The sequence below is a fragment of the Bos grunniens genome, chromosome 11 (genome assembly GCF_055505025.1).
Source record: "Bos grunniens cultivar Pamir isolate PY7600 chromosome 11, Bosgru_T2T1.0, whole genome shotgun sequence".
In the NCBI taxonomy this organism is placed as follows: Eukaryota; Metazoa; Chordata; class Mammalia; order Artiodactyla; family Bovidae; genus Bos; species Bos grunniens.
The window spans coordinates 74,355,248-74,367,629 of record NC_141175.1 but is presented as its reverse complement, the minus strand read 5'-3'; the positions used below and the strand labels follow the sequence as shown (position 1 = coordinate 74,367,629).

Here is a 12,382-nt window from a genome sequence, read left to right as displayed (position 1 = left end):
AAACATTCATTAAGCAGCATGCAGACTAGACCTTGCCTTTGCATGTCTTTTTCATGCAAGGCACCAAACACATCATGCAAGTGCTCCATCGCTCCCATTCAAAGGGGAAAAAAACAATCACAGGAAGCAGGTTCCCTCCCACTGGCAGCATTTAAGGAATATGAGACAAAATTTCAGTAATACTGCTGGGTACTGAGCAAGGAGTTTTCAAAAGTCTTTCATTGCCCTGTGCAAAACATACATAACTCTTATATGCTGCTAGCACAGTTATCCTAGCAATTACTTCTAAAGCTTTTTTATAACAGTTCTAAAAGATTCTATTTTTAATTTTGACTTACTTGGACAAAAGAAAGTTCTGACAAGTAGTCACGAAATTTCACTTAAAGATATTCCATTCTATCAGATATGTAATCTATTTACATCATGGCCTTGAAATATTTCTAATAAATTTATTTCCTTAAAAAACATCACATAAATTTATGTACCTAAAATCTGTAATTTAGTTTATAATGTGTTCATACTTTTTCACAAATGACAACAGTGTATTGCAATTTTCAAAAATATAAAGTAGAAAAAGTAATCTTTACAGGAGAAATTCATTTGATAGCTGTTCATAAGACAAAGCTTACAATGATTTATTCACTTTGTACATCTGTTTAGGGTGTGAATATGAATGTAGTTAAGATACTGATAATATTGGGTGAAATTCCCTTGTTTGTCCATATATCTATATAATACTTAAATTTTTCATATATTAAGTATATTTCCATATGTGTATATACAAACATATATAATCAGATTTTACATGTCTTAACTACACATAATCAATGTAAGTGTATGGAATATAAAACTATTAATATCTGTGAGGAGCAATTCAAGTACTATTTGAGACACAGGGCTTGGAATCTAGGTAAGAAATAGAAGGAAAAACTGTTTTATGGCACTAGGGTGAGAGCAATATTTTGGTACTTACGAAAAAGTTTTCAACAATAAGCATATCTATGTTGACATTTCTTGTCGTATTCTTATATTTAATTAGCTGTGCTTTTAAAAGAGGGTACATGATGAAAAGTATTTATAAAAAGTAAGATAACAGTGAATGCTGTTAAGTTGAAAGAAAAAAAATAACTGCAAATGTATCATTTTATAGGTTTCAACAAACAGCTTTTTAATAGTCAAAGTTACTAATGAACTAAAAAATCATCAACTTTGTTTAAAATATATTAAGTGGAAACTGAAATATCAACACAGCTACATTTATTGATGCGGACTTAATACATAATAGAACATGGATAAATGTAGACAATAACACCTCTACAAAGTAGTTCGTTTCCTACAGTTCATGTTAAAAGAAAAAATTTTTTTTTAAATGACTGAAATAATTGGTATGTGACACTCATTTGCTGTTTGATTTAGGTTTCCTATCTACCAAATAAGGAATCAGAATGTATTACTTTTCAAAGGCAACTTGGATATGACATGGTCACAAACATTAAGTTTTTGTTTTATTGCTTTATATTGAGAATCATATAAAGATACAGATATTTTAATGTTTAGGATACACTTTGGTTTTATAATGATATCCTTTGAATTTCTATTTTCCACTGAAGATGCTCATTTTTCGACAAGTTTATTAAATATGTGGAGTAAAATGACAAAATCAGGGAATTTAGAGGAGAGTTACTTAGCAAATACGGTCATGAGTAGGACAGGTCCAAAAAGGGGTTTTGGTAAAGTGCTACATGGAAGTCTAATAGAGAAAGGAAAATGAAAACAAACCAATGAAACAGGACCAGCCATGACAAAAATTTTATACATGGGCTTCGTAGGATATGAGGAAAGGAAGGTGTGCTGACAAAATTAAGGTTAGTCATTCGGTCAGCTGAAAGTGCATTCTCTTTTCACTGTTAATTAAGGCACAGGGCCACAGGCAATACCATCGATCCTGTCTAGTCATAAGGCATTTCTCTGAGTTCTTACTAATACAGAGAACTAGGCTTAACCAAAGGAACTTCTGTTATGCAAATCCAAGTCATGCCCAAAGTGTAATCAAATCCTGATGACCAAAAATAGTCTTCTCATAAGACTTAGATTTTTTTACAGAAGTACTAGAGTGAAAGGAAAGGTAATGTATTAACTCTTATTTAAAGAAGAAGAAGGGACAAACCGGCTTAGAATAGACTTTCCTTGAGTTTCTATATATTTTCAGATTCAATTATAGGATTGGAAAAAAAAAAAACTTCTCTTTGTTTCATTCTATTTTACCCCTTTGGTATCCATTTGCTGGCTTTAGTTGATGTAGAATCTGTTAATCTAGAGATGATCTCTAGGTTATTTCAGAATTTGGAAGTAGCTACATATAAATGGTCAAAACTCTAGCATTTACAGTCATTATCCATGTATTTCTTTATCCTTTTCTCTTTCTTTTCTACTTGGTTTTTGGACTAAACAAACAATATCAAGTTTAAAAAGAAAAGTTTTTCTTATAACACCAACTTTTGATTTCTCTTTGCAACCAAATACTATTTTGGTTTTGAGGAGCAACAGAAAGGTGCTAAAACTGGCATGTAAAGCTAAAGCACGTAAAGCTAAAGCAGCATATTTTCTTTCATGTAAGGCAGAAAGCACTCCATCTAGCCTCACCTGCACACACTTTCAAGTTAGGGAAAAGCTCTTGGGTTTGCAGAAAACCCTGGCTTCTCAATGCTGCTCACCTAATCCTATTGTGTCTCTAGTAATCAGCTTTACTATGATTACCATGCCATATATAAAGATCACAGTCTTTCATTTTTCTTTTGATTATGAAAATATTAAATATAAAATCATGAACAACATAACTTAAATTTTATTTTTCTTTCAGATAAGACATGTTTCCTTCACAGATATAGAAATCAAGTAATAGAATATCAATCACATTATGAATAATGGTTGTATGCTGACATGAGGGAAGAGGCAGACTTTTAAACTGTATGCAAAATTGTATGCTTTAAAATTACTTCCAAAGAGCATCTTCATAGATGCTTTACTGCTGGTCCCCAGCTTATAAGGAAGGTTTCCCAGGTGACTCACTGGGTAAAGAATCTGCCTGCAATGCAGGAGACGCTGGAGATGCAGGTTCAATTCCTGGGTCAGAAAGATCCCCTGGAGTGGGCATGACAGCCCACTCCAATATTCTTGCCTGGAGAATCCCATGGACAGAAGAGTCTGCCAGGCTACTGTCCATGGGGTCACAAAAAGTTGAACACAACTGAGGGGACTGAGCACCAGCTTATAAGAAGGCAAGGATGGTAACTTTATTACTACAGTCTTTGCACATAATCTTAATGGCATACTACTAGGAAAAGAAAAATGAATTAAAAAAAAATGTCCTTGTTTGAAAGTAAAGAAAATCAGAAATTTAATCATGCCAAGTGAATGAATCAAAGTATGGGATAAAATATCACAAATAACTCCTTATGTATAATCAGTGTTAAAGCTTAGCAATATGAAATACTTCATCTAAATGCACAAGCAGTGGTCAACTTATATGCTACATTTCACTTTACAAACTGACCCAAAGCAGTCTCCTGCTCCCACTTGGGCTCTCCTCCTTTTTGGCTTCCTTCCTTCTCTGCTAGTTGCCTGTGACTGGCTCCCAACATTTTTTCTGGCTCCTTCTTTCCTCCATCAAAACTGCCACTATAGCAAAAAGGTTCCCACTCAGACCCATGCCCTCCCTGGCAGGGTACATAATAGCAAACCTGGAGGCTGGTGCTAGCCAACAGAAGCAGGAATTCAGAATACAATTGCATTTCCTTTCTAACATACCCTGCACTTGCTAGTGTCTACCCTCACCATTTTAGCCCCTCACAGTACTTTTCAAGATTTCATCTCTCATTTGGGGAAACCAAATGCCTGTATAGCAGAGTCTGGTTCCCATGGTGGCACAGGATGGAGCTCTGCTTTATTTTTCTTTTGGTGTTAACAGTGAAAGCCTTTAGAAAACCTCAGTACTGCGGGACTGCTTCAAGGACAGGAAATGGAGGAAATCACTGGTTCTGTGGATCTGTGAGGCAGTCACCTAGAGGATGAGAAAAGCCAGCCAGAATCAAGAGCAAGAACAAACAGAAAAGGAAACATAAAGGTCCATTATGGATTCTTAAGGAAAGAAAAGCCTGAACAGGAATTTGGCTAGTTTCAAAAATGCTTTTTAACAGGTGGGCTCAGCAACTTGTTTCAAATTCACCTAAATGGCACTCCCATTCAGTCTCCTGGAATCTTGATCCTAGGGCATGAGAGAAGCCACCTAGGGATGCTTTTTTTTTTCTTTCCTCCCTCTCCCTCCCGATCTTTTCACTGTTCAGGAGTAAAAAGAGAGATATCTCTAACCAACTTGAAGCAGCAGAGATGATCTTGGCATCACATTTAGGACTATAAAACCATTCTCCCTAAGAAATTATGGGTAACATTTGACTGCACTTTCGGTACTTTTTGTACAATGATTCAAGATACGGAATTAATGAGTCCTTGGTGAAATGGTCTGGGATTACCTTGCCTTACAGTCTTGTTTCTTTGGGAAATGTGAGATGAGTTTCTACCTATTTATTCTAACAAATATATTTATAAATATATATATTGAGATTATACTTTCATAAGTTGGAGACTGCCTATGTTTCTGCTTCACACAGGTACCAATTCTGTGACAAAGAACTTGTGGTGTTCAATTTCCATCTTCTCAATGGAGGAAGAAAGAAGGAAGAAGGAAGCCTAATTATATGGCAGATTATTTTGGTGTTTAATCAGTTCAATGGTCCTAATGGAATTTAACAATTGTTAGTGAACATATTAAAGTATATATTAAATAGCACACATAAACTATACTGCATTTCCTTTTCATGAGGGCCTATTACAGGGATTTATCTTGCTTTTATAGTCTCAGTTCTTCCCTACATCTAAACTTTGAGAAGTCAACATTTCTACGTTTACAATAATAGCAGACTTAGGGAAAGACATTTCACAGTGACCATGAACAGAGCACAGTCTGCACTGAGTGTGCTCGTTGTTATTGTGTGATTGCTTACTGAGAAATGAACATTTCTTCATACGGAAGCTACAGATAACAGTAGTCAGGGTGTGTCCTTTCCCACTCAAGCTCAATCATTGCTACACAACTCTCCAAAGAAAGCTGGTTCTGGGGAGTATTGCTTCCTAACTAAGAGTCCAAACTCACAATAGTTTAGGAATTAGAGGTGGAAAACTCTTGGTTTGGAGTTGGGAAAATAAATTTAAATACACTTCTACCTACCCACTCAACATATCACCCCCATCTAGTGGGTTTGTAGATGTGTCAGTACTCAGGGATGACTTTTTAAATGAGCAAATGAATAGGAAACAGCCTCTGACTTGTGTGGGTAACAGCAAAAAGTATTCCACAATGTGTCCTTCAACAGTAAATAGAGGGTAGATGAATTCCGCTGAAGGACATCAATGACCTTTCATTTGAGAGAACGATCTAACATATGCTAGATGTCTACATTTTTTTTTTCCCAAATCATTTTATTACAGAGATGTTTAAAATAAACTTTCAAATACTCCTGATTTGACTCACCTACACGATCTCAGAGAAGGCTATTTAATTTCCCTGTAGAAAAAAATTTTGTCATTGAATTAAGGGGATACTGCACAAAAATATGACTAAGTAAGCCATACTGTAAAAACAAGTCCTAAATTTAGAGATTAACAAATTAGACCGGTATAAATCAAATAGAAAATGGTCTGTATGATATAAAATTGACCTAAATTTAGAGATTAACAAATTAGATTTGTATAATACAAATAGAAAATGATTCATATGATCTATCAATTATACATATTTTAAGGAAAAATAAAATTTTATTTAATATAAATAATTCATGTTATCTTTAATCCATAGGACCTTTGCATACGTAACAAATAGTCTATTAGGTAAAATGCAATAAATATTAAAAAGATATTTCAATTCTTCAAATTTTTGTTTTACATTACTGTGATGATTAAAATGCAAGATATTTACATATTTTACAATTTATGGCTAATGTAATTTTAAAGTTTTATAAAACTCACTGAAAATAACTTTAAGAGAAATTAACATTATTCCTAAATAAAAATATTATGTTAAAAATTTTAGTATGTTAAAAATTAAAAATTTTCCAGGAATCTCTCAAAGTTCACTAAAATGCTACCTACAATGAGGTAAATATCTAGTAATCTTTAAAATGCAGGATATTTCAACAAGAGGAAGACTGTTGTGAAGAATTCTGCTTCTCCAAAGACTGAAAAAAATTAGTCCAATAGTACCTGAGGTTGAAACATATAAAATTACTATTTTCAGATTAAAATTGGTCAAATACCAATAATTTAATATATTTCAAAATATTTTTAAGTTGGTGGTTTCTTTATAAGGTGTTCTATTCTCGGCTTACTAAATACAATGCAGTAATACCAGATTAAGACAAAATGATATCACATTCTTTGGAACCAATCACTGGAAAACAGAAAACAATCAGATGCAATTTTTTTAATGTTTTATGAAATGTTATTTTAAAAAAAAGAGGCACTGCAAAAGAATGTTCAAACTACCGCACAATTGCACGCATCTCAAACGCTAGCAAAGTAATGTTCAAAATTCTCCAAGATAGGCTTCAACAATACATGAACCAAGAACTTCCAGATGTTCAAGCTGGTTTTAGAAAAGGCAAAGGAACCAGAGATCAAATTCCCAACATCTGCTGGATCATAGAAAAAGCAAGGTAATTCCAGAAAAAACATCTACTTCTGCTTTATTGACTACGCCAAAGCCTTTGACTGTGTGGGTGACAACAAACTGTGGGAAATTCTTCAAGAGATGGGAATACCAGACCACCTGACCTGCCTCCTGAGAAATCTGTATACAGGTCAAGAAGCAACAGTTAGAACCAGACATGGAACAATGGACTGGTTCCAAATAGGGAAAGTGTACCTCAGGGCTGTATATTGTCACCCTGCTTATTTAACTTATATGCAGAGTACGTCATGCGAAATGCCAGGCTGGATGAATCACAAGCTGGAATGAAGATTCCCGGAAGAAATATCAATAACCTCAGATAAGCAGATGACACCACCCTTATGGCAGAAAGTGAGAGGAACTAAAAAGCCTCTTGATGAAAGTGTAAGAGGAGAGTGAAAAAGTTGGCTTAAAGCTCAACATTCAGAAAACGAAGATCATGGCATCTGGTCCCATCACTTCAGTTCAGTTCAGTTCAGTCGCTCAGTCATGTCCGACTCTTTGCGACCACATGAATCACAGCACACCAGGCCTCCCTGTCCATCACCAACTCCCGGAGTTCACTCAGACTCACGTCCATCGAGTCGGTGATGCCATCCAGCCATCTCATCCTCTGTCGTCCCCTCTTCCTCCTGCCCCCAATCCCTCCCAGCATCAGAGTCTTTTCCAATGAGTCAACTCTTCACATGAGGTGGCCAAAGTACTGGAGTTTCAGCTTTATCATCATTCCTTCCAAAGAAATCTCAGGGCTGATATCTTTCAGAATGGACTGTTGGATCTCCTTGCAGTCCAAGGGACTCTCAAGAGTCTTCTCCAACACCACAGTTCAAAAGCATCAATTCTTTGGCGCTCAGCCTTCTTCACAGTCCAACTCTCACATCCATACATGATCACTGGAAAAACCATAGCCTTGACTAGACGGACCTTTGTTGGCAAAGTAATGTCTCTGCTTTTGAATATGCTATCTAGGTTGGTCATAACTTTCCTTCCAAGGAGTAAGTGTCTTTTAAGTTCATGGCTGCAGTCACCATCTGCAGTGATTTGGGAGCCCAAAAAATTAAAATCTGACACTGTTTCCACTGTTTCCCCATCTATTTCCCATGAAGTGATGAGAGCAGATGACATGATCTTCATTTTCTGAATGTTGAGCTTTAAGCCAACTTTTTCACTCTCCTCTTTCACTTTCATCAAGAGGCTTTTTAGTTCCTCTCCAGTCCCATCACTTCATGGCAAATAGATAGGGAAACAATGGAAAGAGTGAGGGACTTTATTTTCTTGGGGACCGAAATCACTGCAGATGGTGACTGCAGCCATGAAATTAAAAGACACTTGCTCCTTGGAAGAAAAGCTATGACAAACCTAGACAGCATATTAAAAAGCAGAGACATTACTTTGCCCACAAAGGTCCATCTAGTCAAGGCTATGGTTTTTCCAGTAGTCATGTATGGCTGTATAGTTGGACCATAAAGAAAGCTGAGCACCAAAGACTTGATGCTTTTGAACTGTGTTGCTGGATAAGACTCTTGAGAGTCCCTTGGACTACAAGGAGATCCAAGCAGTCAATCCTAAAGGAAACCAGTTCTGAATATTCAATGGAAGGACTGATGCTGAAGATGAAACTCCAGTACTTTGACCACGTGATGCAAAGTACTGACTCACTGGGAAAGACCCTGGTGCTGGGAAAGATTGAAGGCAGGAGAGAAGGGGACGACAGAGAATGAGATGGTTGGATGGCATTACTGACTCGATGGACATGAGTTTCAGCCAGCTCCAGGAGGAGGTTGGAGAAGGTAATATCAACCTACTCCAGTACTCTTGCCTGGAAAATCCCATTGATGGAGAAGCCTAGTAGCCTGCAGTCCATGGGGTCACTAAGAGTGGGACATGACTGTGTGACTTCACTTTCACGAATTGGAGAAGGAAATGGCAACCCACTCCAGTGTTCTTGCCTGGAGAATCCCAGGGACGGGGGAGCCTGGTAGGCTGCGGTCTATGGGGTTGTACAGAGTTGGACACGACTGAAGCGACTTAGCAGCAGCAGCAGCAGCCAGGAGTAGGTGATGGACAGGGAAGCCTGGCAAGCTGCGTCCTTAGGGTCACAAAAAGTCACACACAACTAGGCGACTGAACTGAACTGAAAGATATCAAGTAACTTCTAAATATTTAAAAGAAATAAGAATAAAAAATAAATAGACCCACCCTTGAGTAGGCCTTCTCACTTTAAATGTACTTTTATAAACATCATTTATATTATATTTATGTTATCTCAGTGTGTTGGATGACTTGCCTAATACACCTAAATAGAATATAAAAGATTGCAAGAGTATACAGAAAGTTTAAGGCTCCTTGTGAAAGTTTGCAAATTTCAAAAACTGTATTAAAAAGAAAATAAGCATGAAGAATTTGGACAACATGCTGAAGTGTCTAATAAGATGGTGCTACATTCCTGGAAAAATTATTAAAATATATCTATTTTGTCAATTTTTTTAAAGTAATACAATAAAGTATGGGGACTATATTCATGATTTCTTTGATCCTGTTGAAAGATAGCAGAAATATTTTAGGAAAAATATTTCTTCTTCATTGCATTTATGTGCTACTTCTATAAAGTCAAAAATATAATACTGTTTAATTTCCTTTATTGAAGAAAAAGAAGGTCCTAACACCCACCTTCCCTGTGCTATTAGAATGAATTATTTCTCAGGAAAAAAAATACTTTTGTAAAACCTTTGCCCTACTGTAATAGCAAAAAGCCGGCCCATGTTAGTAAATGTGTTTGCCCATGGGCATTCTAACCACTAGAAATAAAAGAGAGAATTATTCCATCATTTCTTGCTTCCTTTAAAATTTAAAGAAAAGTGTTCATTTCATTCATAGCACATAAAATTTTTCTTCCCTTTTAAAATATCTGAAACAAAAGACTATTTGATTCCAAGTCAAATATTTGGAAGGTTAGGCAATATAATACGAACATGCCACATAAAGTGCATTTGTCTTTTCATTTTAGTTATAAAATGCAAATTTGATAAAAATACTATTTTTATTCCTTTTACCTACAAGCTGTTAGTAAATCTCCTGGGAACTGAGCAGGAAGCTCTAAACTTTAAAAGCTGAAACATTAGACAAGTAGAAAGAAAAACTAAAGATGTTCTACAAAATCCTATCTTCTTTTACAAAATAAAGTTTTATGTTATAGGCTAACAATAAAATGTTTCTTCATAGGTACAACAAATTCTGTATGACTAAATATTCCATATATATAACTGTTTTGGGTTAATGTCTAGTACTTAAGTAGACCCATATGAATGCAATTCCACGTTGAAGAAGGAGCCATAAGCTTGAATAATCTATCCTTTATCTGTTGATTTACTGATCCATAAAATCAAATTGCTACAAACACAAGCTTTTAGGGTAGCCTTATAATTCCCCATCTTATCTTTTTCTAAAATGGATATCCACTGCTTAAGAAAACATGCTAGAAGACAAAAAGTATTTTTTTTGTTTTTTGGACTTTAGTACAGCCAATTTGAACATTAATTCCAAAAGTTCATTTTAATTTTTTAATGGAATAATATGCATATGGTATTATTTCTTCACATTTATATAAACTGCTTTCTGATTACTGGAGTGGAAACATTTCTTTTTAATCCAAACCACTTCCAAGATAAAGATTTAATTTTCAAAACAGTCTCATTAAGTTATAATTCATAAGATATTGCTTACAAATGTGTAGCAATACACTGCTTTTATGACCACTTCAATTCATAAGTTCCTTTCTAAACATCAATATTTTTCTCTATATTCCTCATTAGGTTATTTAATTTTATTGTCACAGGTTTTATCTGTATCCCTATGAAAATGCTTTCTTCACAAATAGTTTAATAACAGCAGCAGTTTTCAAATTAGTAAAAAGTACCCTCCGTCTCACAGTCTCATACAATGAATTCTATTACATTATATGTCAAAGACTTCCGTTCCTATAAATAGGTTTCCTATTGAGTATTACAGTAAGGGAATCTAAACTGATGGGATAAATAACATGTCTGTAACACTGAAATACAGGAGAGACAAGGAGAGACAGGGAATATAAAAGGAGCAGCTCAAAACTTTAGTTAATTCTATAAAAGTTCAAAATCCTGTTAAGAGGATATGACATGATAATGAACACACCAAAGAGTAACGAAATAAAAATTATGAGTAGAAAGAATAGAAAAATAACCCTGAACATGGAAGCATTAATTGTGGCATAGAAGGGAAAAAAAAAGTGACAAAAACATCTAAGAGATGAAACAATAGATGAAAAGTTTCATATAAACAATGGAAAAGATGAACACATAAATTTAGAGTGAATCTGCTGACTCTGTTTTCAGTATTTATAGAATGCAGCTGATTGTAAAATTAAAATCGTTCATTTTATTATAGTAAAGTAACCCTCTTTATGACTAGTTCGTGATATACAATCTCCATTTTTACATAGTAAAGAAAATGAGTCAATATAAGAATGGAAACAGTAATATATTTATAGTCTTGATATCTTAATGGAAAACATTTAATCTATATCTGTTGTCTGGTAATAAAAAGAATTGAAAAGGATAGATGATATCCAAAGGGTTCTGAGATCATCTGACATCTAAATTCAGCCCCTGGCATTAGAATGGCTTGAAAGAGATAATCCAACATAACCAGAGATTAATCTTATTTCAAAGAAGAAAATATGTATTGCTAAACCAGAATGTTGCTAATCCTGACTCAGTACTTGTTATGGACTGAATGTCTGTGTCCCTCCACAATTCATATACTGAAACCCTACTTCTTAGTTATGATATTAGGAGGTGGGGCCTTTGGGAGAGAATTAGGGTTACATACAGAGAAGGCAATGGCACCCCACTCCAGTACTCTTGCCTGGAAAATCCAATGGATGGAGGAGCCTGGTAGGCTGCAGTCCATGGGGTCGCTCAGAGTCGGACACGACTGAGTGACTTCACTTTCACGTTTCACTTCCATGCATTGGAGAAGGAAATGGCAACCCACTCCAGTGTTCTTGCCTGGAGAATCCCAGGGACGGGGGAGCCTGGTGGGCTGCTGTCTATGGGGTCACACAGAGTCGGACACGACTGAAGTGACTTGGCAGTAGCAGTAGCAGTAGCGTTACATAAAATCATAGGAGTGAATGGAATTAGCACCCTGAAAGTCATGAGAGAATCTGCTTCACCTCTCTGCTCTCCACCATGTGAAAATTCAACAAGTCATCAGTCTTCAACCTGGAAGCAGACTCTCATCAGAACCTAGCACTGTGATATCAGATATCCAGTCTCCAGAACAGTGAGAAACACATTTCTGGCTTTTATAAGCCACCCAGTCTATGGAACTTGGTGACAGCAGCCTAAACTAAGACAGTACTACTTTAGATCTTGTAAAACTAAGGAAAACTCACCTGTACTCTCCTCCCCCGCTCCCTCTCTCTCTGTATATATATGTGTGTGTGTGTGTGTGTGTGTGTATAACACAAAAACTTAATAGAATACTGATATTATTACCACAACTAAGAAAACAAGAAAAAAAAAAAAAACTAGTTGCATAGTTGCACAATATGTAGAATAC

At 35.6% G+C, this 12,382-nt stretch overlaps 1 protein-coding gene across 19 annotated transcripts in view; it reads right to left on the bottom strand.

The window, feature by feature from the left end:
• Nucleotides 1–12,382, bottom strand: part of NRXN1 (neurexin 1) — a 1,228,058-nt gene that overhangs the window by 1,109,561 nt on the left and 106,115 nt on the right. The window lies entirely within an intron of this gene.